This window comes from Canis lupus, chromosome 5 (genome assembly GCF_011100685.1).
Source record: "Canis lupus familiaris isolate Mischka breed German Shepherd chromosome 5, alternate assembly UU_Cfam_GSD_1.0, whole genome shotgun sequence".
Lineage (NCBI taxonomy): Eukaryota > Metazoa > Chordata > Mammalia > Carnivora > Canidae > Canis > Canis lupus.
The window spans coordinates 84,143,729-84,170,647 of record NC_049226.1 but is presented as its reverse complement, the minus strand read 5'-3'; positions in this window follow the sequence as shown (position 1 = coordinate 84,170,647).

Below are 26,919 nucleotides of genomic sequence, written 5' to 3'. Positions count from 1 at the left end.
ACACCATGACCAAGTGGAATTTATCCCAAAAATACAAGTTTGATTTAACACCTGAACTCAAATTAATGCAACACACTACATTAATAGAATAAAGGGTAAAAAATATCATCTCAATAGATGCAGAAAAAGCATTTGATGAAATCTAACACACTTTCATGATGAAAACACTCAACTAGGAACAGGAGATAATTTCCACAACCTGATAAAGTGTATCTACAAAAAAATACACAACTAACATTACACTTAGTGGTGAACGACAGGATGCTTTGCTTCTTTAAGATTGAAAAGAAGGCAAGGATGACTTGTTTCATCACTTCTATTCTACATCTATGGTTTTAGCCGGGGAATTTAGATAAGAAAAAGAAAAAGCATCCAGATTGGGTAGGAAGAAGTAAAACTACCTCTTTTTTGAAAGTATCATAATCTTATATATAGAAAATCTTGAGGAATTCATTTCAAATAAAAACCTATAGAGCTATTAAGAGGGGTTGCCTGGATAGCTCAGTCAGTGAAGTGTCTCCCTTTGGCTCAGCTCATGATCTCAGAGTCCTAAGATTGATGGAGCCCTGCATTGGGCTCCCTGCTCAGCAGGGAGTCTGCTTCTCCCTCTCTCTTTGACTTTCCCCCTGCTCATCCTCTCTCTCTCTCTCTCAAATAAATAAATAAAATCTTTTAAAAAAAGAACTAATAAGAGTTCAGCAAGGTTACAGGACATAAGAGCAATGTACAAAAAGATCAATTATATTTCCATGCATTAGGAGTGAAATATCTAAAAATGAAATCAAGAAAACAATTCCAATTGTAGTATAAGAATGAGTACAATAGGAATTTAACCAGAAAAAAATGTGCAAAGCTTATTCTCTGAAAATAACAAGCATTATGGATAGAAATAGAAAAGAAAATCAAAATAAATGGAGACTTATCCCATGATTATGAATTAGAAACCCTTAATATTAAGATGACAATACTCTCCAAATCGGTCTACAAATTCAACACAATCTCTATTTAAATTTTAGCTGCCTCATTTTTTTTTTTTTTTGTAGAAACTGAAAAGCTGATCTCAAAATTTTTACAGAATGCAAGGGACCCAAAATAACCAAAACAATCTTGAGGTGGGAGGAGAATCAAGTTGGAGAACTCACACTTTCCAATTTCAGAACTTACTACAAAGGAACAGGAACCAGGACAGTGTGGTATCGGTAGAAAAATAGTCATCTGTGGAATGGCATTGAGAATCCATAGGTAAACCCTTATATTCACAATCAATTAATTTCTGACAAGGGTGTTGAGACAATAAAGGGGAAAAAGAAGCGTCTTTTCCATAAATAGTGCCAGGATGGCTGGATATTCACAGGCCAGAGAATGAAGCCGATCCACTTCCTCACACCAGACACAACCACCAGAGTGAATCACAAACCTAAACTTAGAAGCTAAAGTGTAAAATTCTCAGAAAATGTAGGAATAAATCTTCATGACCCTGGGTTAAGCAATGGTTTCTTTGAAATAGGTCCAAAAGCATAAACGAAAAAGAACAACCGACATAGATTGGACTTTATCAAAATTAAAAACTTTTGTGTATCAAAGGATACTATCAAGAAAGTAGAATGACACAGAATTTGAGAAAACATGTGCAAATCATATATTTGATCAAGGGCTTATATCCAGAAGAACTATTAAAATTCATATAAAGAACTCCTACACCTATAATTCAATAATAGAAAGACAACCCAATTAGAAAATGGGCAAAGGGTCTGAATATATATGGTCTCCAAAGAAGATGCAGAAACAATCAAGAATCACACAAAAAAATACACAATATCATTAGTCACAAGGGAAATGCAAATCAAAACCACAATAAAATACCACTTCACACTCAGTAGAACAGTTACAATAGAAAAGATAACAGCAAGTATTGGCCAAAAGGTGGAGAAATTGGAACTTTTATACATTGCTGGTGGAATGTAAAATGATGCAGCCATTTTAGAAAGAGGTTTGCTCGTCCCTTGCACTGTTACTTTTTTTCCCCTTGCACCGTTAAACAGAGCTGTCCTATGACTCAGTAAATTCGCTCCTAGCTGTATACTTAAGAAAGGTGAATACATATAACCTTACACAGACAAAAACTTACACACAGATGTTCATAACAGCATATTCACAAAGCCAAAAAGTGGAAATGTTCAAAGACAAATGGATAAATAAAATGCAATATACTCATTTGATTATAAAAAAAGAAAACAATAACAAGCAATGAGGTTGTGACACATGCTACCATCTGGGTGAGCCTGAAAACATTATGCTTACAGTTGGAAAAAAAAAAACCCACATATCATATGGTTCCATTTATATGAGATGTCCAGAATAGGTGAATCCACAGAATGAGAAAATAGATGGATAGTTGTCATAGGTTTGGAGAGAGAATGGGGACAGACTGCTAATGGGTGTGTGGTTTCTTGGAAAGTGATAAATAAGTTTTAAAATTAGACTCTGGTGATCACTGCACAGAGTTCTGTACTAAAAAATGATCCAATTGTGCACTTCAAATGCGTGCACTATATGGTATGTAAATTATGTCTAAATCATTTTAAGAAATGACAGAATGGATTGAGAGTCCGAAGATGAATCAGACTGGCCCACATTTGGGGCCTGGTATTATGAAGTCTCTTATCACCTCTGAGACTTCAGATTCTTCACCTGTTCCAATGTCTACTTTGAAACAAAGAATTAAACCTTTTAATCTTCCATAGAAATTTACATGACATGAAAATTGCCGTTGTGCTCCAGAACATAAGGAAATATCTCATTGTAAATGGTTATGCCTATCCCAATTTGATAGCTAGAAGCAGCTGAAAAGCATGCTCCGAGATTTTAGAAATAATGAAGTTCGCAGTGAAGACATACTTGTAACATCAACGACCTTAATGTCAAAATGAGAAAATTAATTATGAAGTGATTGGGTGGGGTTAGATCAATGAAAGAATTTTAAAATCATCAATATAACATACACTATAAAACCATGTATATAATTTCCATACATTAGTTTCTTCACATGTCAAACTGCAAACTTCCGTTCTGGAATGTGCCAGTTACAAAGGTGAACGCCAACTCAGTGGCTTCCTTCATAGGGCTCCACTTTGATTTCTTTTTCATTAGTATTCATTTGGGAACCAATTATTGACTTGAACTTAACGTATATAGACTTTTTTTTCTAGAAGTATTCTGGGAAGTTAGCTACTAATTAAGTATGACTAATACTGAAAAAGAAAAAAAGTCATGTATTGGGGCTGATTCACAAGTAAGATCTTTCTGGAGTTCACGATGGTCTACGTGTGTGGTCACCCGGAGTCTTCACAGTCTCCACCAAATTTGTGGTTACCCTCTGTAGGGCCCTTTAAATGGGCATGACAGGCCACCCCAAATCTCATGAAAGGCCACTAGAGTTTCTTGCTTTTGTAGTTTTTCCTCACCGTCCTCTCAGAGTGTGTCTCCATCCTCTTGGTCAACTTTACCAAGTTAGAAGCTCATTCCATTTCCTGTCTTGCCTTCTCAAGTTTAACATTATGAGATGAGACCCTAGACCCTTTGTGTTTCCGCTATTCTGTAGAATGAGAGTTTCCAAACTGCCAATGAGCGCTATCTGTACCACACAGCCTCCACCCTTCTCACTGGAGGGGAGGTAATAAAAGTAATTATTGTTGAGCACACAGGAGAAATCCGTTTTGGCATAGGTGCTTTATCTAGATTACCTTCCAGTGTTCTCAGCCATTATCTCCCATTGGATTTCAACAGGAAATGCTTTCAGTGTTTTAGGAACTTTCATACAATTAAGTAATTAAAATGGGCAGAATCCGAGGATTCCGCTCCAGTGCCAGAGTTTCTGGCAGCCTGGGGGAATAACACGTGTAAGGTCACGTGGGGAGTTCGTGAAACTCAGATTCTCTGGCCCCAGCCCAGAGCTGCTGAATCAGACTGGGTGGGTGGGAGGGGTAGGCGGCTATGGTAATACTTCACAGTTTCCACTGGTGATTGTGACACACGCAACTGTGAAATACAACTGCATTCTCTCTTGAGCATTTAGTACAGCATTTCAGCAATTTCCTAAAATGGTTCAATCCCCTCATGGCCAAAATGCACATTAGCAACATCATTTCTACAGTCGACAGGGAAGATTTTCCTGCACTTCTCTTTCCAATCCCCATTCATCATATTGTTCATGTTGCATTATGTACCAGAAAATCCAAAAGGAAGAAACAAAAACAAAAACAAAAATTATTCAGTGTGTCTCTGGTTCTCCTTGACTAAAAAGATGAGCTCACAGATCTGGTTTTTCACTAGTCACTACTCAAATATATGTAGAGGACCCCCACCCTGGAACTCGCATGGCCCAGCTGCAGTCTTATTCCAGAGCTTCTAACCCCTCTTGCTCATGACTTGAAGTTGAGCTTCCAAACACGGTCGTTCTGCTCCTATTTCAGACACAAGATCCACAGGCACGGAGACATGTTGATAGTCTCCATGCTCTTGACGACAAGGCCCTCACAATGGTAGGGGGAAGGGTTTTGTTTAGGATTTAGCTATGCATTGTCCACGACTTAATCTCTCCAACACCCAACCCAATGCCTTGTTAAGGGCAGACTGCTTCACACACATGGACCAGATGAATGCATCAGAGTACTAATGGAGTGTGACTATCAGAACCGGAAGAGACCTTGGATGGGGCTTATTTAATATCGATACCTGCCACCTGCTTGACAAAGAAAAATAAAAGGTACACTTATGGAGAGAATAAAACGAACAAGAAAGAGATGATACTCTGAAGACGCTACTCATTAAAAGACACATGAAGAAGAGAGGAAGGTACAGAAGATAATTTCAAAAACCCAGTCCCATTGAGCTGGAAGGGCCGAGGCCTTAGAATGCCCCCTCTTTTAGGGTGAAGTTTCATATGTACTGATATCACAACCACTTTCCCAGCGGAGGAAGTTTAACACATTATATAAATACCCCGACACATACACACACACACAGTGGTAGTAATAATTAGTTTTCTCCCCTTTCATCTCCGTTGTGTCTGCCCACACATATTTCCTATTTCGAGCTTTGGTGTAACAAATGCATCTTTCAAACTGGAAGCCCACGCCTGTTTGCACAAACACAGGTCTCTTTATCGCCACGCGCAGTCTCTCCAGCTCCCAGAACTGAACAATGAGGCATTTTCTTGTCTCCCCGGCCCCGGAGCTCCAACGGAATTCATTGAATTTCCCTGTAAAATGTAATCTGTAGATAATAATAGGTCACTCACAGCAATCGCACTGCCCCTGCCCCGGTGGGCCACCACTGTGCTAATTGTGGGATAACGGAATAGACAGTCAAGGCGCACGGATGCACCGGGACGGGGCATTTCATCTTTGTAAGGCCATGAGGAAGGGTGGCAGAGAAAGTGTCAAGTGTCCGTAAATGCCACCGACACCGCACCCCTCCTCTAAACTGATTCAAGAAACAAAGGTAAGGCTCCCGTGCGCAGGTCATCCTTGACTGTTCTTGGGTGTCACCTGCACCATCCACAGGGTTTTAGAGTTTCACTGGGTGGGGGGGGTGACCCTTACCTGCTCCCCCGTGGCCCAAGAGGCAGCTTCCTGGGATGCAGCAGGGAAGAGCCAAGTGATTAATTGCTGGGCGGGGGGGGGGGGGGGGGGCAAGCACCCACTAATTAATGTGGCGAGTGGGTCACACGCCTCAGGTCCTTCCTGGTCCTTCCTTCCAGGCCCGCAGGGGCAGGGCCCGTTTCCATCCGGCTGTCCCTAGTCCCGGGTCCCGCGGTGGCCCAGGGGGCTGCACGGGCTGGCCAGCACACTCGCGGAACTCGTCCCCTGACCTTTCCCTTGTTACAGAGGTGATGGGTGGTCCCAGGACCAGGGAAGGGTGAGGCCGGCGGGGTCGGGCCCCTCCGAGGAAGCCGTTGGGGATGACCGGGGCGAAGCCAACCGCTCGGTCTCGGCGGGGGCAGCAGCAAGGGGCTGGCGTGCACCGTGGGGTGTGCACCGTGGGGTGTGCAAGGCCATCCTACAGAGACGAGCGCGTGTCCCTCCGCCAGCAGCGGCCCCTCGTGCCCTCGGGATGCGGCCCAGGCCGCCCGGGCGCGGGGTCTCCGGGGTCTCCGGGGTGTCCCCTCCCCATCCACGGGCCCCAGACCCGCAGGCTCTGCAAGACCGAGGGAGCTGGCCGGTCCCCAGGGTGCCCTGGGTACAAGCTGGACACCGAGCCCACACCCTGGAGACAGGGAGGGAGCAGGGCCCGACGGGGAGGCCGAGGCAGCGCAGGACACAGCGGCAGGCACAGAGGACAGCAGGTAGGGGCTGAGATGGCGGGGGGCACGGACCCGCAGGGGCAGCGACAGAGACAGCGGACAGGGACGGCGGCAGAGAGCCCAGCAAGGAGCATGAAAACAGACGGAGAAACCGGAATAAGAGAGAAAGCAAAGGGCAGGAGCGCTGCAGGCTCAGAGGACGGCCGGGTGCGAGCGCAGGTGAGCGGCGGCCGCATGGACGGCCGGGTGCGAGGTGCAGGTGCGAGATGCAGGTGCGCTGCGGGCTCAGAGGAAGGCCGGGTGCGAGTGCAGGTGTGCCATGGGCTCGGAGGATGGCGGTGTGCGAGCGTAGGAGCCCCACGGCCGCGTGGACGGCGGTGTGCGAGCGCAGGTGCATCGTGGGCTCGGAGGACGGCGGTGTGCAAGTGCAGGTGCGCTGCAGGCTACGAGGACCGCCCGGTGCAAGTGCAGGTGCGCCGCGGCCGCGTGGATGACCGGGTGCGATGTGCAGGTGCGAGGTGCAGGTGTGCTGCGGGCTCAGAGGACGGCCGGGTGCGAGTGCAGGTGCGCTGTGGGCTCGGAGGATGGCGGTGTGCGAGTGCAGGTGCGCTGCAGGCTCAGAGGACCGCCAGGTGTGAGCGCAGGTGCGCCGCAGCCGCGTGGATGGCAGGAGGTGCGGGCGGGTGCGGACGCGCAGTCGGGCGGGTAGGGCTGGCCAGCCCAGGGTTGGAAGCTTTCCCCGGCTTCTACGGGGCTCGCACCTCTGCCCCTGAACACCCGCAGCACCTGTGTAAGTCTCAGGAGGACCTGTCCTTCGGCCTCTCTTCCTTAAAGAGCGTCCCTCCTTCCCCCTTTCCAGTCATTCCGTCCACGACGTGATGATTCTGGTTTGCAGCTGCTCTCCCTGAGATGTAGTGTTGGGGGGGGGGCTTCTCAGGGGGAGGCCTGAGCCCTGAAGGTGGTGTGGGGAAGGGCGCTGGGCCCCACGCGTGGGGAGGGGAGCAGCGAGGCCTGCCAGCCCTACCTCCATGGGCCCCAGGGCTGAGCCACAGGCTAGCTCAAGGCTGGATGCAGGAAAGGAGCCACGAGGGTCACTCCTGAGCAGTCAGGGGGGGTGGGTCCCCCCCCACGAGGAGGTCGCATGTGGGTGCTCGAGTGGAGCACAGCGGGCACCTCGATGGACGGACACCAGATCCAGGGCACAGAGACCAGGCGGGCATTCTGAGGCCCGTAGGCGCTGCAGAGCAGGTGAAGAGAAGGCTCCGTCCGCGGGCACCGCCACTCTGCCAACACTGAGTTCTAAGAACTAATGGAAGTGGAGGAGATCCACGGCAGAAAGTGAGCTTTCCCAGCAGATACAGGCGGGCTTCTCCTTCTCCGGTCACAGTGGGTGACTTGACTTGGAGCCTCCCCAGGTGGCAGGGGGAAGCAGCCGGAACCTTCTGCCTATGAAGGTTGTTTTGCTCCTGGACAATGGAGGACCTGTTCATGGGGAACGAGAACACAGTCAGTTGGGATGCCTCCCTGTAGGTCCCTCCCCGACACCCACCCCTGTGAAAGGAACGGTGGCTTTGCATCCTTGGGACTCACCGCGCAGCCCAGCGGGATGAGCCTCACCTGGGCGTTGCTAAGACTGCCGAATCCCCTGCCCCGTCGCAGACACGCTGAGTCGGAATCGATGCTTTAACAAGAGCACATCACAGTCCGGGCAGCGCTGGTGCAGGGAACCAGGGAAGGCTTCTGAGCCGTGCAGCAACCTCATGAGGTGGGCCTTGCTTTCCTTGTCTTGTGAGTAAGGAGATGAAGGTGGAAAGATTGTGTATCAGTAGCCCAGGGTAGCATAGCTATGAAGCCAAAGCTGGTCTCCAACTCAGGCATAATGACCCAAAATTAAATTTGTTAACTCATGACTACAGCTTATTCATGGCGATTCTGTGCCAAGCCCAGAGCTGAGTACTTTATTATATCTATGGTCTACTTGGATTTTCGCAACAACCATATAAGATCTATTTTCTCTAGTTCACAGAGCAAGAAACGGTTGGCTCAGGGAACTCAATCATTTTTCCTAAAGCGACACAGCCGGAAGGGGCGGAGCTGGGATGCAAGCACACCCTGTCTAACCCCCTAAGCCCGCGCAGTTTTCGATGCTGCTCCATACCGCCGGTGGCGGACCACCATGCCTTCCTGCTGCATTTTGTGTAGATGGAAAATCTGTTCCTCTCCTGTCAATTGCCATCGTCTTCCCCCTCTGGTCACAACTGGCCACAGCAGTCAGGCCACGGCCAGCAGGCAAGAACCACTGAAGCCCCATGTGGAGGCAGGTAGCAGACACATCTGGGCACGTGCTGACCAGGAGCATTGAGCACAAGGACCCCAGACCAGACCAGCATTTGGACCCCGACTGTGGGGTCAGAAATAGCAATCTGTGTTCTTTATGCGTGAGCCACACAGTTAATGTCTTCCCATGGCCACAATCTGGGCCCCCTGGAGCTACCAGCCTGGGAAAAGTTCAAGAAAATCAGTTTCCCAGAATGTCTCGAGGTTTCCTGGTAGCAGAATGTCTGGGGGACACGTCTGCTCCACTGTTTCTCTAATTATAGCAAGAAGTCTTTCAACTCCCCCCTGCTCACTGATCTTCCCATGCAGGCTCCAGGTGGCACTTCCTGTCCCCGCAGCTCTTGCCTCAGACACAAGCAGCTGAGAGTCCCTGCCCTTCTACCCCCATCTGCAGAGGCGACAAAGGGAGTGCACGCAGGTGGACCTTGCCATGAGTTTGTTTCCGGAGTCCCAGACTCCCCAGCCTGAGTGTTCGTGCATCTGCCCGTGGGAGGGAGCTCTCCAGAACACGAGCCACATGTGCCTGCAGCAAGGCGGCCCCTTGTATTCTGTGTCACGCAAATCCAAGCCAAATCCAAAAATACAGTCAGATCGGGCGCCTGAAAATATCCACGGATCACAGCGTATCCCTCAGGGACATCACCATCCAGGAGTCCCGGAGTCTCAATTCTGATTTTCTGAATCGCTTCTCTGAATTATTCCTCTCTGGGGTTCAGATCGCCCCGGGCAGGCTGGAGGGCACGGGCCTGCTCAGGTGCTGCTGCTGAGGGCAACAGGCTCCTAATAAGGCCGGTGTCAGTCCAGAGAGAAAATGTGATTAGTGATTGTCGGTGAAGGAGGAAGCGCTCACGCAGCGGCCGGGAAGGGCAGCGAGGGCCCTGCGATGAGCCACCCGACGCGGCCGGTGGCAGATCCGGGAAGCATGACCCTGTTGATCCTGCCTCTGTGTCGGAGAGCGGGGAACCCACGACTGAGGTTCCGGATCACCTACAAGTACAGAAATATTTAAGGAAATTGGAGCCCGTGGGCGCTGACTGTCAAAGTATGTCGAGGCAGGCCTGGTGATTGTGGGAAAGTTACCCGGGAATAAAAACACAGCGTTCAGCTCTACAAATGCTTTTGAGATTAGAGGAGCCCCTTGGTGGCTTTGAATTTAAGTGGAGATTGTTCCCCTGAGAAAAATCAGCCTCAAATTTTCGAGCGCTCATGGGCATAAGGAGGGAAATTGTTCCAGCAGAGAGGCTTTTATCAAAGGACCTGGTGTAGAAGCAGGAGTAGAGAAAGGGCCTCAATAGATGTCGGTGGGACGGGCTGCCCGGGTCCTCCGGGCAGAGAGAGGGCTGAGAAGACGCTGGTGCAGAGCCAGAGGTGACCCTCTCCCAAGGTGACCGCTTCTCAGGAGATCCTAGATGGAAAGAAAGAATAATAACAAGCATGGGGTTTCACATCAAGACTTCTGGCTTGGAGAATCTGACTCCGTTTGTTTCTTAGCTAGTCTAACCCCAGAGGGATATACGTTGTTTTTGGTTTTTAGGTTTTCTATCTGAATTATCATTTCTATACCACAAAATTCTCAGGATTTAAGTGTGCAGATGTATTATCCGTGCTACTACCATGCTGGTTAAAATACAGAACATTTCCATCACCCCCAAATGTCCCTTCCTTTTCTTTTCAGCTGATACCCACCCTACCCTATTTCCCTTTCATGAGCATTCACTGTGCCCAACTCTGTCATCACAGGTTACTTTTGCTTGTTTTAGAGCTTCATATAAATGGAAGCATGCAGCATGGATCATTTTTTGTCTGGCTTCTTTCACCCAAAAGAATGCTTTTAAGGTTTGTCACTACTGTTGTCTATAGTAGAATTTGGTTCCATTTTATTGCTGAGCGAAATTCCATTATCTATCATAAGTTTATACCACAATTTGTTTATCCATTCACCAGCAGATGGGCTTTGGGACTGATAACAGTTTTGGCTATTATGAATAAAGCTATTAGGAACATTTCAATACAGACATTTTTCTGTAGATACAGTTGTTTCGTTTGGATAAATTCCTAAGAGTGGGATTTCTGACTTGCAGGGTAGGTTTACTTGTAGCTTTACAAGAATCTATCATATTGTTTCTCAACATAGTCGAATAACTTTCCTTCCCAAAAGCAATGTAAGGGTATTCCAGCATGTTCCACATCCTTACTACCCCTTAATATTATCTGTCTTTTAAATTTTAGCCATACTGATGTCCGTCTATAAAATGGTGTCTTGGAGGCCTGGGTGGATCAGTCAGTTAAGCGTCTGCCTTCAGCATGGGTCATGATCTTAGGGTCCTGGAATCAAGCCGGGCATCAGGCTCCCTGCTCAGTGAGTGAATAGTTTGCTTCTCCCTCTCCTGCTCCCCCTCTTTATGCATGCATGCTCTCTATCAAATACAATTTTTTTTAGACATTTAACTAGTGGTGTCTCATGTCTAATTTTAGCTGTTATGCTTAGGTATGTGATCCATTTCAAATTAATTTTTGTGAATGATACGAGTAATGATAAAAATAAGGATGTTTGTTTCCACACAAGTGTCCAGTTGATCCAACACTATTTCTTGAAGACTTTCCTTTCCCCACTGAATTGCCCTGGCACCTATAGATGTGAGTTTATTTATGGACTCTGCTTTTTGTTCTAATTGAATTATTTAGCTATCCTCCTAGTACAGCTGTACAAAATATTCATTACTGAAGCTTTCCATTAAGCCTCAAAATCAAGTACTATAAGTCTTTTTACCCCTTTTATTAAGATAGATTTTGGCTATTATAGGTCCTTTGCATTTACATATAAAATTTAGAATCTGGGATTCCTGGGTGGCGCAGCGGTTTGGCGCCTGCCTTTGGCCCAGGGCACGATCCTGGAGACCCGGGATCGAATCCCACGTCGGGCTCCCGGTGCATGGAGCCTGCTTCTCCCTCTGCCTATGTCTCTGCCTCTCTCTCTCTCTGTGACTATCATAAAAAAAAAAATTAAAAAAAATTTTAGAATCTACATATCAATTGTACAAATAAGCCTTCTAGGATTTTAATTAGAAACACATTGAATTTATAGAACAATTTGGAGAGGAATTGTATCTTAACATCTTAACAATACTGAAATTTTCCAACCCATGAACATGGTAAACCTTTTAGGTCTTTTTAATTTTTATCCAGACAGTGTTTTATAGTTTTCAGTATAGAAGCCTGGCATGCATTGAAAACAAATCTATATCCTCAAATATTTTGTTGAGGTTTGTTAATGTTGTAGATATTACTTTCAATTTCATTTTCCAATTACTATGTTATCAACTGACGCACAACAAGCTACTCAACAATTTAGCGGCTTAAGCAGACAGTAATCATTTATCATTTCTCTATTGGTCCTTCTCTACATGGATCCAATTAGATGGCAAGTTCCAGCTCTCCTAAGGTTGTAGTAAAACATCAAATAGAACTGCAATCATCTGAAGGTTTGAAACAGCTTAGATGATCCCATCACCAATTAGCTCACTTCCATGGTTGAAAATTTGGTGTTGATCGTATTCCCCATGGAGAACCCCCATGGGGTTGCTTGAATATCCTCAGATCAGAGTAGCTGTCATCCTCCACAATAAGTGTCCCAATACACCAAGGGAAGGACTGCAATGTCCTTTATGCAGTGCCTTGCAATGCCTTGTACTACTTATGACTTACTGTATTTGTCACTTAAGGCAGCCCCGACTCAAAGTCTCCAGGGCCTACGCAGGGAATAAGCAGTGAGAGACAAGGATCACAGGACCATTTTAGGGACTAACAACTAATCCAGTCTATAGGAGTAGATCTGATCACTGTAAGTTGATTTGTATGCTGTGGCCTGGCTAAATTGACATTCACTTTAGTAGGTTTTATTAGATGCCTAATGCTTATGTAGACAGTCACGTTATCTGTCAATAAAGATATTTCTCTGTAATCTCATGCCTTCTATTTCTTTAGTGCACTGGCTAAAATGTGTGATATAATGTTGAAAAGAAGTGGTAAGAATAGACATCTTTGTCTTGGTCTCAGTCTCAGGTAGAACATGTTTAATATTTCACCTGAAGCACACTGTTGGCTGTAGGTTTTTCATGGATGTCCTTTATTAACTTGAAAAAGTTTCCTTCCATTCCTAGATTCTTGAGAGCATTTTTCCCCTCTAGGAATGCCATGGGATTGAATTTTGTCCCCTCTAGGAATTCGCCCCCACCCCCCACCCCCTCATCTATTAAAGTAATCATATAATTTTCTCCTTTATTTTGTTAATGTGGTAAATTACATTGGTTTAGCATGCCTAAATCAATCAATTTTGCATTCTGGAATAAATCCCAATGATGCATTACCCCTTTTATATGTTCCTGGATTAATTTTTCTAACACACTTTTAAGGACTTTTTCATTTATAATCACAAAGAATATTGGACTATAATTTTATTTACTCATCGTATGCTTGTCAGCTTTTGGTATCAGAGTAATGCTGACCTCAAGAAACAGGTCAGAAGTGTTCCCTAGCTTTCTGTTTTCTAAAAGAATTTGTGTTAGTATAATTTCTTCCTTAAATTGTTTTTTTAAAAAGATTTATCTGTTTAAGAGAGAGAAGGCATGAGTAGGGTGAGGGGGTGATGGGAGGTGGAAATCCCAAGCAGACTCTCCTCTGATCATGGAGCCCTACATGGGGCTTGACCTGAGTGGAAATCAAGAGACAGACACCTAACCAACTGAGCCGCCCCGGTGCCCCATCTTCCTTAAAGTTTTATGGAATTTATAAGAGCATATGCATCTGGATTTTTCTCATAAGTAGATTTTCCCCCTAATTCAATTTCTCTAGAAGATATATTACTCTTTTAAAAAATATTTTATTTATTCATGAGAGACAGAGGGAGAGAGAGAGGCAGAGACACAGGCAGTGAGAGAAGCAGGCTCTATGAAGGGAGCCTGACGTGGGACTCAATCCCGGGATTCCGGGATCACACCCTGGGCTGAAAGGCAGGCGCTAAACCTCTGAGCTACCCAGGGATCCCCTAAAAGATATAGTACTATCATAATTATTCTTGTGTTAGTTTTATGTGTTACTTCCAATAAATTTGACATTTTGTTTCAGTTGACAAATACATTGGCACAAAGTTGATTTGTAATATTTATTTTTAAAAGATTTTATGTATTTATTTTAGAGAGAGTGTGTGAGAGAGAGAGAGAGCACAGATGAGCAGGGGGTGGGTGAGAAGGAGCAGAGGAAGAGGGAGAAGCAGACTCCTCCCTGAGCAGAGAGCCTGTCACAGGGCTCGATCCCAGGAACCCCAATGGGATCATGACCTAAGCCAAAGGCAGACACTTAACTGACTGAGCCACCCAGGAGCCCCCATTTGTAATATTTATAACTTTTTCACCTCTATCATTCCAATATTGGTATATAGTTAATTTTGTAACATCTGTGGGGTGTACAGCTGTGACAAAAAAAAAAAAAGAGTTAATACAGCAGGTCTGATTGCTATCATTTGAAAGGCATTGCTTTTAAAATTGGCCCTTGGTGGGCACCAAAAACTTGGATTTCAGGAGGGTCCTCACTGTTCTGATGAGACTAGCTCACTGTACCTAAAGAGTCAAACAATATGGTGTGTGCTGAACACTTGGTTTTTTTTTTTTTTTTTTAAAAGATTTCATTTGTTTATTCATGAGAGACACAGAGAGAGACAGAGACACAGGCAGAAGGGAGAAACAGGTTCCATGCAGGGAGCCCGACGTGGGACTCGGTCCCGGGACTTCAGGATCATGCCCTGGGCCAAAGGCAGATGCTCAACCGCTGAGCCTTCAGGCATCCCAGAATACCTGCTTTTCTATAAGGAGTGTGGAATTGTGGTATACGCTAGACAGAAGCTGAGTACAAGGCCAGTCCCCACTACAAACCTTGGACGTGGAGTCTCTAATGACTTCATTAGACCTTTCTTTCTTTCTGTGACTTTTAGGATTTTTACAAACTGAGTAATTGACCCTTTAGTCATTATAAAATAATGTTCTTTATCTATGGGAATACTCCTTGTCTTGAGATTCACTTTGCCTGATTGGCAATTATGAGTCTCCTCATGTATAACCACATAGGACATTAATGCTCTTTTCTCTTTTTCTAAGATTTTATTTATTTATTTGAGAGACAGCATGCAAGAGAGCACAAGCAGGAGGTGGGGCAGAGGGAGAGGGAGAAGCAGGCTCCCCACTGAACAGGGTGTCTTATGCAGGGCTCAATCGATCATGACCTGAGCCAATGCCAGATGCTTAACTGGCTGAGCCACCCAACTCCCCAGACCATTAAGGTTTGGTTCATCATTTTTCTATATTTTTTATTTCACTCATTTGTGTCTTCATATTTAAGGTGCATCTTTTAAAAACATGTACTTGGTTCTTTTATATCCAGTGTGATAATCCCTGCTTTAAAATTGGAACATGTACCAAAACACTAACTTAAAAGGTATCTGGATCCCAATGCTAATAGCAGCATTATTTGCAATAACCAAGATGTGAAAATAGCTTAAGTATCCATCAATAGATGAATAGACAAGAAAAATGTAGTGTACATATAAAATGGAATATTATGCAACCATAAAAAGAAGGAAAGTTTCCATTTGTGACATGAATGGATTTTGAGGGCATTATTCTAAATGAAATAAGACCAAGAAAGACAAATATTATATGAGCTTACTTCTATGTGGAATCTACCAAAAAAAAAAAAAAAAAAAAGCTAAGCTCATAAAGAACAGATTGCTTATTGTCAGAGGCAGTGATTGTGGTTAAGATGGGTGAAAGTAGTCAAAAAGGTGTAAACCTCCAGGTATGAAATAAATAAGTCATGGGGTTATAATGCACAGCATGGTAATTATAGTTATGATATTGCAAATAAGAAAGTGACCAAAAGAATAGATCTTAAAAATCCTCATCACAAATAAGATGTTTTATAAATTGGAACGTGTAAGCCATTTGCATTTAATGTAAGTATTGAGGTAGTTGGGGTTAATTATAGCAGCATGTGATTTGTTATTACTGTACTTCAGTTCTTGGTACTCTCTCCCCTCATTTCTTGTCTTCCTCATCTCCTGTCTTCTCCTAATCAAAGTTTTGAATTTTTTAAACCAAGCTCCTCTGTTAGCCTTGTTAATTTTTTTAAATTATTACCCTAATATTGTTAACAATCTAATATGTTATTAACATATCAATTCAAATATAATGTAATAAACAACATACAAGCCTAAAACAGTGTGTCCTCATCCTCTTTGTGCTATCATCATATATTTTTACCCCTCCTTTACCAATCTTGATTTTGTGATTTATTTTGCTCTAAATAGTCCATTACAGTGTATACAGTTTGAGAAAAGAAAATACAGCTTTTCATATTTACTCTTTCTACTGCTCTCCTTCTTCCCTTAGATATTTAATTGTTCATTGGTGGTATCTGTATCCAACCTGGAGAACTTCTTTTAGGATTTCTTATAGTGTCAGTCTGAATATATTTTCTGAGCTTTTGTTTATCTGAAAAATGTCCTTATTTTTTATTTTTAAAAACAGATTTCTCCACAAAGTATAAAAATATATGTAATAGTACCTCTCCACACTTCACCCTTTGCCCTCTTTAAGATGTCATTCCTCTCACTTTCCATTGGTTTGGTTCTTTCATTCTTTTTTTTTTTATGATTTTATTATTTTATTTTATTTTTTATTTTTTTTAATTTATTTTTTATTGGTGTTCAATTTACCAACATACAGAATAACCCCCAGTGCCCATCACCCATTCACTCCCACCCCCCGCCCTCCTCCCCTTCTACCACCCCTAGTTCGTTTCCCAGAGTTAGCAGTCTTTACGTTCTGTCTCCCTTTCTGATATTTCCCACACATTTCTTCTCCCTTCCCTTATATTCCCTTTCACTATTATTTAGATTCCCCAAATGAATGAGAACATATAATGTTTGTCCTTCTCCGACTGACTTACTTCAGTAAGTCTTACTTACTTACTTCAGTAAGTCTTACTTACTTACTTACTTACTTCACTCAGCATAATACCCTCCAGTTCCATCCACATTGAAGCAAATGGTGGGTATTTGTCATTTCTAATAGCTGAGTAATATTCCATTGTATAGTTCTTTCATTCTTAATAATAAATCTGCTGTCCTTCTTCCCTGGGTTCTACTATATAGGTATCCCCTCTCCCTCTGGATGCTCTTACGGCTTTTCTTTTACTTTGGTTTGATGGCGGTTTGACTACAATATGCTCAAGTGTGATTTTCTTCTTATTTGTTCTGACTGGGATTTTCTGGGCTTCTTGGATCTGTGCATTGATGATTTTGAGCAAAATCGAAATAGTTTGGCAAATATACTTCAAATGTGTCTTTTTCTAATTCTTACATTCTTCTGGGATTCAATTGCAGGGCCTTCCTCCCACCCCAGTTTCCTTTCTCTTTGCTCTGTTCTTAGTTTGAGATGAATAACTATTAATGTATCTAAGTTTATGAATACTTTCTTTGGTTGGACATGCTCTGTTAATCCCATCCATGATTTTTTAAATTTTAGCTATTGTTCTTGTCCACTTAGGATTTCTATTTGATTGTTTTCTTAAGCTTCCATATCTCTTCTGAAATTATCCATTATCTTATTGTTACCATCTGTAACATTTTCATATTATTTCATTTTTTATAAAATGCAGATGCCTTTTCCCAGCTTTATTGATGTAATTGACAGGTAATATTGTGCAAGCTTAAGGTATATAATGTGTTGATTTGATAAATTTATAAATTGCAAAATGATTACTACCATGGAATTTGCTACCACTTTTATCCTTAATACAGTTATCATTTCTTTTTTGTCATGAAAACATTTAAGATCAACTCTCTTAGCAATATTAAAGCATATATGATACAGTATCAGCTATAATCCCTGTACTGTGTATTACATCCCCAAACTTATTAATCTTATAAGTACAAGTTTGTACACTTTGGCCAGTAACTCCTAATTAGCCCCAAACCCTGGTAACTATCACTCTCCTCTGTTTTTTGGATTCCATGTATAAGTAATATCATACAGTATTTGTCTTTCTGTACCTGACTTACTTCACTTAGCATGATACACTCAATGTCCACTCAACTTGTTGGAAACACAGGATTTCCTTCTTTCTCATGGTTGAAAAATACTCCATTGAGTATATATCTTATATCTTATTTACATTCCTATGTTGATGGACACGTAGCTTGTTTCCATGTCTTAGCTACTGTGAGTAATGCTGCAATCAACATGGGCGTGCTGATATCTCTAATCAATTCTGATTTCATATTCTCTGGATACATATCCAGAAGTGGGATTGCTGGATCATATGGCAGTTCTGGGTTTTTTTTTTTTTTTTGCAACAATTATATGCATTGTATGCAACAATTGTATGCAGTGCTCACCATGTTAAAGTATAGTCTGCCTCTGTCACTAAACTTAATTATTACAATATTATTGACTATATTCCCGATGATGTATTTTTCTTCTCTGACTTATTTTACAATTTCAAATGAGTACCTCTTAACCCCCTTCATGTATTTCACCTGTCCTTCCACTCACTTCCCCTCTGACAACCACCAGTTTGTTCTCTATATTTAAGAATCTGTTTGTTCATTTGTTTTTTAAATTCCATATGTAAATGAAATCTTATAGTATTTATCTTTTGGTGATTTATTTCACCTAACATAATACCCTCTGGGTCCATCTGTGTTGTTGCAGATACCAAGATGTCCTTTTTTACAGCTGAGCAATATTCCATAATTTGTGCGTGCGTGTGTGTGTGGGGGGGGTAGTATATATATATCCCATGTGTATATCCTATAGTGTATTGTATGTATGTGAGTGTATTCTATAGTATATTCCATTGTGGAATATATATGTATATACACCACACCATCTTTATCTATGCATTTGTTGATGGATGCTTGAGTGGCTTCCATATCTTGGCTATTTGTAAATAATGTTGCAATGAACATAGGTATCATACATCTTTTTGAATTAGTGTTTTCATTTCCTCCAGGTGAACTGGTAGCAGAATTACCGGATTATAAGGCTTTCTATTTTTAATTTTTGAGGAACCTCCATACTATTTTCCACAGTGGCTACCCCAATTTACATTCCTACCAACAGTGCACAAGGGTACATTTTACTCCACATCCTCACCAACATTTACATCTTTTTGATTCTAGCCACTCTGGGTGGGGCATCTCCCCCAGGTACACACACCTGAGAATCAGCACAGCAAACCCCTCCCCCAGAAGACCAGCCGGAAGAACAGAGGAAGAGCAAGCTCTTGACCAAGCAGCACTGGAAAGCTCCAGGACCAAGGGAAAATCGAGGGAATATAGTATATAGAACTAGAGGGTTCCCTCCCTTTTAAAAAATTTTTTCTCTCCTTTTTCCATTACAACTCATTTTATATCAGACTAAAAATTTCCAATATATTTTTTCTTTTCCCACCTTAACTACAATATTTTACCAGCTCTTCATTTTTAAGTTTCTTCGTTTTGGACTTTCGTACTTCTACAATTACATGTCTTAGATATATTTTCCACTCCTAGATTCCCTTCAACATACTCAATTTAATTTGGGGAGATATACAAGATATCAGTTTTTGTTTTGTGTTTTTTTGTTGTTGTTGTTGTTGTTTGTTTTCTCTGCCTCATTTTGTTCTACAATGGCAGAAGTTAATACCTTCTAAAACCTGACCAGCAGCACCCAGAACCAAGTGGAACACCGTCCTCGTTCACTCTGTGAGATTATATTCTCTCCTCATTCCCATTCTTCCCCCTTCTTTTATTTTGTTTATGTTTCTGAGGTCAATGATGGGGCTCTCTACAAGTATTGCTGGTTTATATAAATTTGGGATTGAGCATCTTCTAACATACAGAACTTAATAAACTCAAAACCAAGAAGATCACCCTCTAGGACCCCTCAGGTAGACTACAGTCTCCCTCCACTACAACTTCTTCAGCACCACTGTCTCCCAGTTCCTCCCCTCCTTTTTTCTTGTCTTTTCTTTTTTCTCTTTTTCCTCTATACTTTTTTTTCTTCTTTTTTTTTTCTCTTTTTCTTCTTCTTTGGGATTTTTGGTCTTTTATTTTTTACCACTTTGTTTTAAAAAATGTTTTTCACTTTAGTGGTCCTTTTGTTTTATTTTGTTCTGATATTCATTTTCATTATCTGGTCACTGACCTCATCTGATTCTAGCCATTCTGAAAGGTGTAAGGGGATGTATCCTTGTGGTTTGGATTTGCATTCCCTAATGATTAGTGATTTTGACCATCTTTTCATGCATCCTTTGTCCATCTGTATGTTTTCTCTGGAAAATGTCTATTTAGGTCCTCTGGCCACTTATAAATTGGATTATTTCAGGGGTTTTGGTGTTAAGTTGTATAAGTTCTTTATATATTTTGGATATTAACCCCTTATTGACTATCTCATTAATCACTATCATCTCCTATTCAGGTTTGCCTTTGTTTTGTTGATGGTTTCATTTACTGTATAAAAGCTTCTTATTTTGATGTAATCCCAATAATTTTTGCTTTTGTTTCCCTTGCCTAAGAAGACATATCTAGAAAAATGTTGCTAAGGTCAATGTCAAAGAAATCACTGCCTTTGTTTTCTTCTAGGACTTTTATGATTTCATGTCTCACATTTAGGTCTTTAATCCATTTTGAGCTTTTTTTGTGTATGGTATAAAAAAATGGTCCAGTTTCATTCTTTTGCAAGTGGCTGTCTAGTTTTCCTACCACCATTTATTGAAAGACTGTCTTTTGCCCATAGTATATTCTTGCCTCCTTTGTCATAGATTAATTGACCCTATAAGCATGGGTTTACTTCTGTGTTGTCTATTCTGTTCTATTGCTCTGTGTGTCTATTTTTGTACTAGTACCATACTATTTTGATCATTATAGCTTTGCAGTATATCTTGAAAACTGGAAATGTGATACCTCTAGCTTTGTTCTTTGATTCCTTTGGCATTTTGGGGTCTTTGTGCTTCCATACACATTTTAGGATTATTTGTTCTAGTTTTGTGAAAAATGCTGTTAGTATTTTGATAGAGATTGCACTGAATCTCTAGAAATGCTTTGGGTAGTATGGACATTTTCACAATATTCTCCCAACCCATGAGCATGGAGTATCTTTCCATTTGTGTCACCTTCAATTGCTTTCACCAATGGTTTATAGTTTTTAGAGAACCAGTCTCTCACTTCCTTGATTAAGTTTATTCCTAGGTATTTTATTTTTGGTAGAATTATATAAAAGGGATTGTTTTCTTTTTTAAAGTTTTTATTTAAACTCCAATTTCAACAGACAGTATATTAATTTCGCATGTATAATATAGTGATTCACACTTCCATACATCATCCAGTGCTCATCACAAGTGCACTCCTTTATCCCTATCTCTCATTCACCCATCCCCTCCACTGACCTCTCCTCTGGTAACCATTAGTTTGTTCTCTATAGTTAATAGTCTGTTTATGGTTTGCCTCCCTCCCTCCCTCTTTTTACCCCTTTGCTGATTTATTTTCTTAAATTCTTAAATTCATATGAATGAAATAATATGGTACTTGTCTTTCTCTGACTTATTTTGCTTAACATAATACTCTCTAGGTCCATCTGTGTCATTGCAAAAGGCAAGATTTCATTATTTTTCTGGCTGAATAATATTCCATTTGTTTGTGTGTGTGTGTGTGTGTGTTTCATAACTTCTTTATCCATTTGTCAATCAGTGGACACTTAGGCTATTTCCATATCTTGGCTAGTGTAGGTAATGCTGCTATAAGCATTGGGATGCATGTATCCCTTTGAATTAGTATTTTTATATACTTGAGTATCTACCCAGTAGTATGATTGCTGGATCACAGGGTAGTTCTATTTTTAACTTTGAAGAACCTCCATATTATTTTCCACAGAGGCTGCACCAGTTTGCACTCTCACTAATAATGCAACAGGGTTCCTCTTTCTATATATCCTCACCAACGCCTGCTCTTTCTTGTGTTGTTGATGTTAGCCATTCTGACAGGCATGAGGTGGTATTTCATTGTAGTTTTGATTTGCATTTCCCTGATAAATGATATTGAGTATCTTTTCATGCCTGTAAGCCATCTGTATGTTGTCTTTGGAAAAATGCATATTCATGTCTTCTGTCCATTTTTAGTTGATTATTAATTTTTGTGGGGTGTGTTTCATAAGTTTTTTTTTAAGACTTTATTTATTCATGAGAGACACACACAGAGACGAGAGAGAGAGAGAGAGAGAGAGGCAGAGACACAGGCAGAGGGATAAGCAGGCTCCATGCAGGGAGCCCAATGTGGGACTGGATCCTGGGTCTCTAGGATCAGGCCCTGGGCTGATGGCAGGCGCTAAACCACTGAGCAACCCAGGGATCCCCTCATAAGTTCTTTTTTTTAAGATTTTATTTATTTATTCATGAGAGACAGAGAGAGAGGCAGAAACACAGGCAGAGGGAGAAGCAGGCTCCATGCAGGGAGCCCAACGTGGGACTGGATCCCAGGTCTCCAGGATCAGGCGCTGGGCTGAAGGCGGTGCTAAACCCACTAAACCACTGGGCCACTGGGGCTGCCCCCCTCATAAGTTCTTTATGTGTCTTGGATACTAGCACTTTATCAGATATGTCCTTTGAAAATATCTTCTCTCATTCAGTAGGTTGACTTTTAGCCTTGTTGATTGTTGCCTTTCTGGAACAGAAGATTGTTATGTTAATGGAGTCCCACTTGCTTATTTTTGCTTTTGTTTTCCTTGTCTTCGGAGACATATCTAGAAAGAGGTAGCTATGGCCAATGTCAAAGAAGTTACTGCCTGTGCTCTCTTCTAGGATTTTTACAGTTTCAGATCTCACATTTAGACCTTGAATCCATTTTGAATTTATTTTTGTAAATAAGAAAGTGGCCTGGTTTCATTCTTTCACATGTTGCTGTCCAGTTTTCTTAACACCATTTGTTGAAGAAACCTTCTCCCATTGGATATTCTTTCCGGCTTTGTTGAAGATAGATTGACCATAGAATTTTGGGTTCATTTCTGAGTTTTCTATTCTGTTCTAATGATCTGCGTGTCCTTTTTTGTGCTAGTACCATACTCTTTTGATTACCAGAGCTTTGTAATATAACTTGAAGTTTGGAATTGTGATGCCTCCAGCTTTGCTTTTCTTTTTAAGGTTGCTTTGGCCATTCAAAGTCATTTGTGGTTCCATATGAATTTGAGAATTGTTTGTTCTAGTTGTGTAAAAAGTGCTGGTGGTATTTTGATAAAGATTTCATTAAATGTGTAGATTGCTTTGGGTACTGTGGAAATTTTAACAATATTTGTCCTTCCAACCCATGAGCATGGAATGCCTTTCCATTTCTTTGTGTCGTCTTCCATTTCTTTCACAGATGTCTTATAGGCTTCAGAGTACAGGTTTTTCACTTCTTAGGTTAGGTTTATCCCTGGATAAACTATATTGGGTGTAACTGTAAATGGTATTGATTCTTAAAAGCTTTGTTTTCTTAATTCCTCTCTTACTTGGTTATTAGTGTATAGAAATGCAATTAATTTCTGTATATTAACTTTGTTTCCCACAATTTCACTGAATTTGTTTATCAGTTCTAATAGTTTTTGGTGGAATCTTCGGTTCTTCTATGTATAGTATATCATCTGCAAATAATGATAGTTTAAGTTCTTCTTTACCAATTTGGATGCCTTTTGTTTATTGTCTGATTGCTGTGGCTAGGACTTCCAGTACTGTGTTGAATAAAGGTGATGAGCGTACACGTTTTGCCTTGTTCTTTAGAGGAAAAGCTCTCAGTCCCTCACCATGGAGTATGATGTTAGCTGTGGATTTTTCATACATGGCATTTATTTTGTTGAGCTATGTTCCTCTCTTTGAGCTATGAACCCACTTTGTTGTGAGCTTTTATCAGGAGTGGGTGTTGTACTCAGCCAAGTGCTTTTTCTACATCTACTGAAATGACTATATGGCTTTTATCCTATATCTTCTTAATATGATATATCACATTGGTTGGTTTTGCAACTATTGAACCACTCTTGAATTCCTCCAATAAATCCTACTATATTGTAGTGAATATTTTTTAACGTATTGTTGAGTTCAGTTTGCTAATATTTAGTTGAAGACTTTTTCATCTATATTCATCACAATATTGGCCTATAGTTTTTTGTCTTGTTTTTTAGTAGTGTCTTTATCTGGTATTGGTATCAGGATAATATTAGCTGCATAGGATGAATTTAGAAGCTTTCCTTTGTTTTCTATTTTTTTTCTAGGAGTAGTTTGAGAAAATAGATATTAACTTTTCTTTAATTGCTTTTGGTAGGATCCACCTATGAATACTCCTGTCCCAGGCTTTTGTTTGGGAGGGTTTTTTTTATTATTATTATTCAATTTCATTATTAGTAATTAGTCTCTTCAAATTTTTTATTTCGTCTTGATTGAATTTTGAAAGATTATACGTTTGTAGGAATTTACCAATTTCTTCCAAGTTCTCCAATTTGGCATGTAATTTTTCATAATATTGTCTTATCTTTTGTATTTCTGTGGTGCCAGTTGTTTTTATTCATCTTCACTTCTGATTTTGAGTCTTCTCTCTTTTTTTTCTCGATGTCTGGCTAAAAGTTTATTGATGTTTTTATATTTTCTAAAAACCAGCTTTTGTTTCATTTTCATAATTTTTAGTCTCTATTTCACTATTTCTGCTCTAATCTTTATTATTTCCTTCCTTCTACTAGCTTTGGGCTTTGGTTATTCTTCTAGACCTTTTAGGTATAAGATTAGGTTATGTATTTGAAATTTTTCTTGCTTCTTGAGGTAGACCCATATTGCTCTAAACTTCCCTCTAAGAACTGCTTTTGCTGCAACACAAAGATTTTGGATTACCATTTTTTTTTTGTTTTTTTTTTTTTCATTTGTATCCAAGTTTTTTTTTTTTTTTAATTTCCTTTTTGATGTCTTGCTTGACCCACTCATTAGTAGCATGTTATTTAGCTTCCAGATATTTGTATTCTTTCCAGATTCTTTCCTCGTAATTGATTTCTAGTTTTACACCATTGGGGTTGGAAAAGATACTTGATATGATTTCAATTTTCTTAAATTTACTGAGGCCTGTCTTGTGACCTATCCTGTGCTCTATCCTGGAGAATATTCATTGTGCATTTGAGAATGTCTTTTGCTGTGGTTGGATGAAATGTTCTTATATATATTAGGTCCATTTGGTCTCAAGTGTGGTTCAAATCTAACATTCCCCTGTTGATTCTCTGTTCTCAACAATTTATCCATTGTTAAAAGTGGGGCATCAAAGTCCCCTATTCTTAATGCTGTCTATCTCAATCTCTCCTTTCAGATCTGTTGATATTTACTTAATATGTTTAGATGCTGCTTATACATTTATGATCTATCTTCTTAATGACTTGACCCCCTCATTACATAACAACCATTTTTGTCTCTGGTTACCATTTTTGGCTTAATGTCTATTTTGTCTGATTTTAATAAGCTATTTGTGTGTGTGTGTGTGTGTGTGTGTGTGTGTGTCCGCTTTCATGGAATACCTTTGCCATTCAATCACTTTGAATCTGTTTCTGTCTTTAGAACTGAGGTGAGTATCTCTGGTAGACAGCATATAATTGAGTCTTCCATTTTTGTTTGTGTTTTTTACATACATCCAGCCACTCTATGCCTTTTGATTAAAGAATTAAATCCATTAATATTTAGAGTAATTATTGATAGTAATTATTGATAGTCTTTACCTATTGATAGGTAAAGACTTACTAATGACATCCTATTGTTTTTCTGGCTGTTTTATAGTTGCATTTTTCTTCCTTTTGCTAATTTCCTTTGTATATTGATAATTTAGTGCTGTGCTTTAATTCTTTGTTGTATCTATTGTAGATTTTTTTGTTTGTGGTTCTGGTGACTTTACATAAAACACTGTAAAGATATAATACTCTATTTTATTTTGATGATAATTTAACTTTGATCACTTTGTCTCTATCTTTTTGTATCCCTATTATGTTTTAGATGAACATTTAGTTTTTGTGTATTTAAAAATTATTGAAGTTACAACCTTTTTCATTAATGCTTTCATCCTTTTACCTTTATTCTATAGTCTAGTTAACACATCACCATTTTGCAATATCAGGTAAGCATATAGTCAGAGTATCCTATCTATTTGTTTGCCTTTACCAGTGTGGTGTATATTTTCATGTTACTAATTAGCATCCTTTTATTTCAGCTTAGAGGACTTCATTCAGCTTTTCTTCTGATGCAGGTTTAGTGATGATGTATTTCCTTAGCTTTTGTTTATTAAGGAACGTCTTTATTTTGCCTTCAGTCTGAAGAACAGTTTTGCTGGGTAGAGTACTCTGGCTGATGGTTTCTTTCTTACAGTACTTTGATAGATCTTCCCATTCTCTCCTGGCCTGTGGGATCTCTGCTGTAAAGTCTGCTAATGACCTTATGGAGGTTCCCTTGTATGAGAGATTTTTTTTTCTCCTTTGCTGTTAAAATTCTGTGCCTTTGGTTTTAGACAATTTTATTATTCTGTATAATAAAGAATATTTCATATTGAGATTTTCAGGTGACTTATTAGCTTCATGACCTTGGATGTCCAAAGCTCTTGTTATCCTTTTGAAGTTCTCTGCCATTATTTATTCAAATAAGCTTCCTAATTTTTTCTGCCTCTTCTCCTTCTGAGACTCTAATAATGCAGACATATTTATTTTGATGGTGTCTGCTATGGGCTTTCCTCCTTTTTCATTCTTTTTTATTTCTTTTTGTTCTTCTAATTGTATAATTTCAACTGATCTGTCTTCTAACTAACTGATTCTCTCTTCTGCTTCTTCAGGTTTGCAGTTGAAGTCCTCTATTGAATTTTTCAGTTCAATCATATCTTTCACTTCAAAATTTCTCTTTTGGTTCTTTTAAATGTTTTATCTTGGAACTTCTCATTTTGTTCTAGTATTGTTTTTCTCATATTGTTAAATGAGTGTTCTGTATTTTCTTTTAACTATCTGAGATTCTGTAGAAAAAAATTATTTTGAATTCTTTGTTAGGGATTACTGGATCTCCATTTCTTTGAGGCCAGGTCCTAGAGGCTTACCATATTTTTTGTGTAGACATATTTCCCTGATTTTTTATGATCTCTGCAGCCTTAAATAGTTATCTGTACATTTGAGGAAACAAAGATTTTGTGCGCTGATTCTAGTAAAGGAAGTCCATCT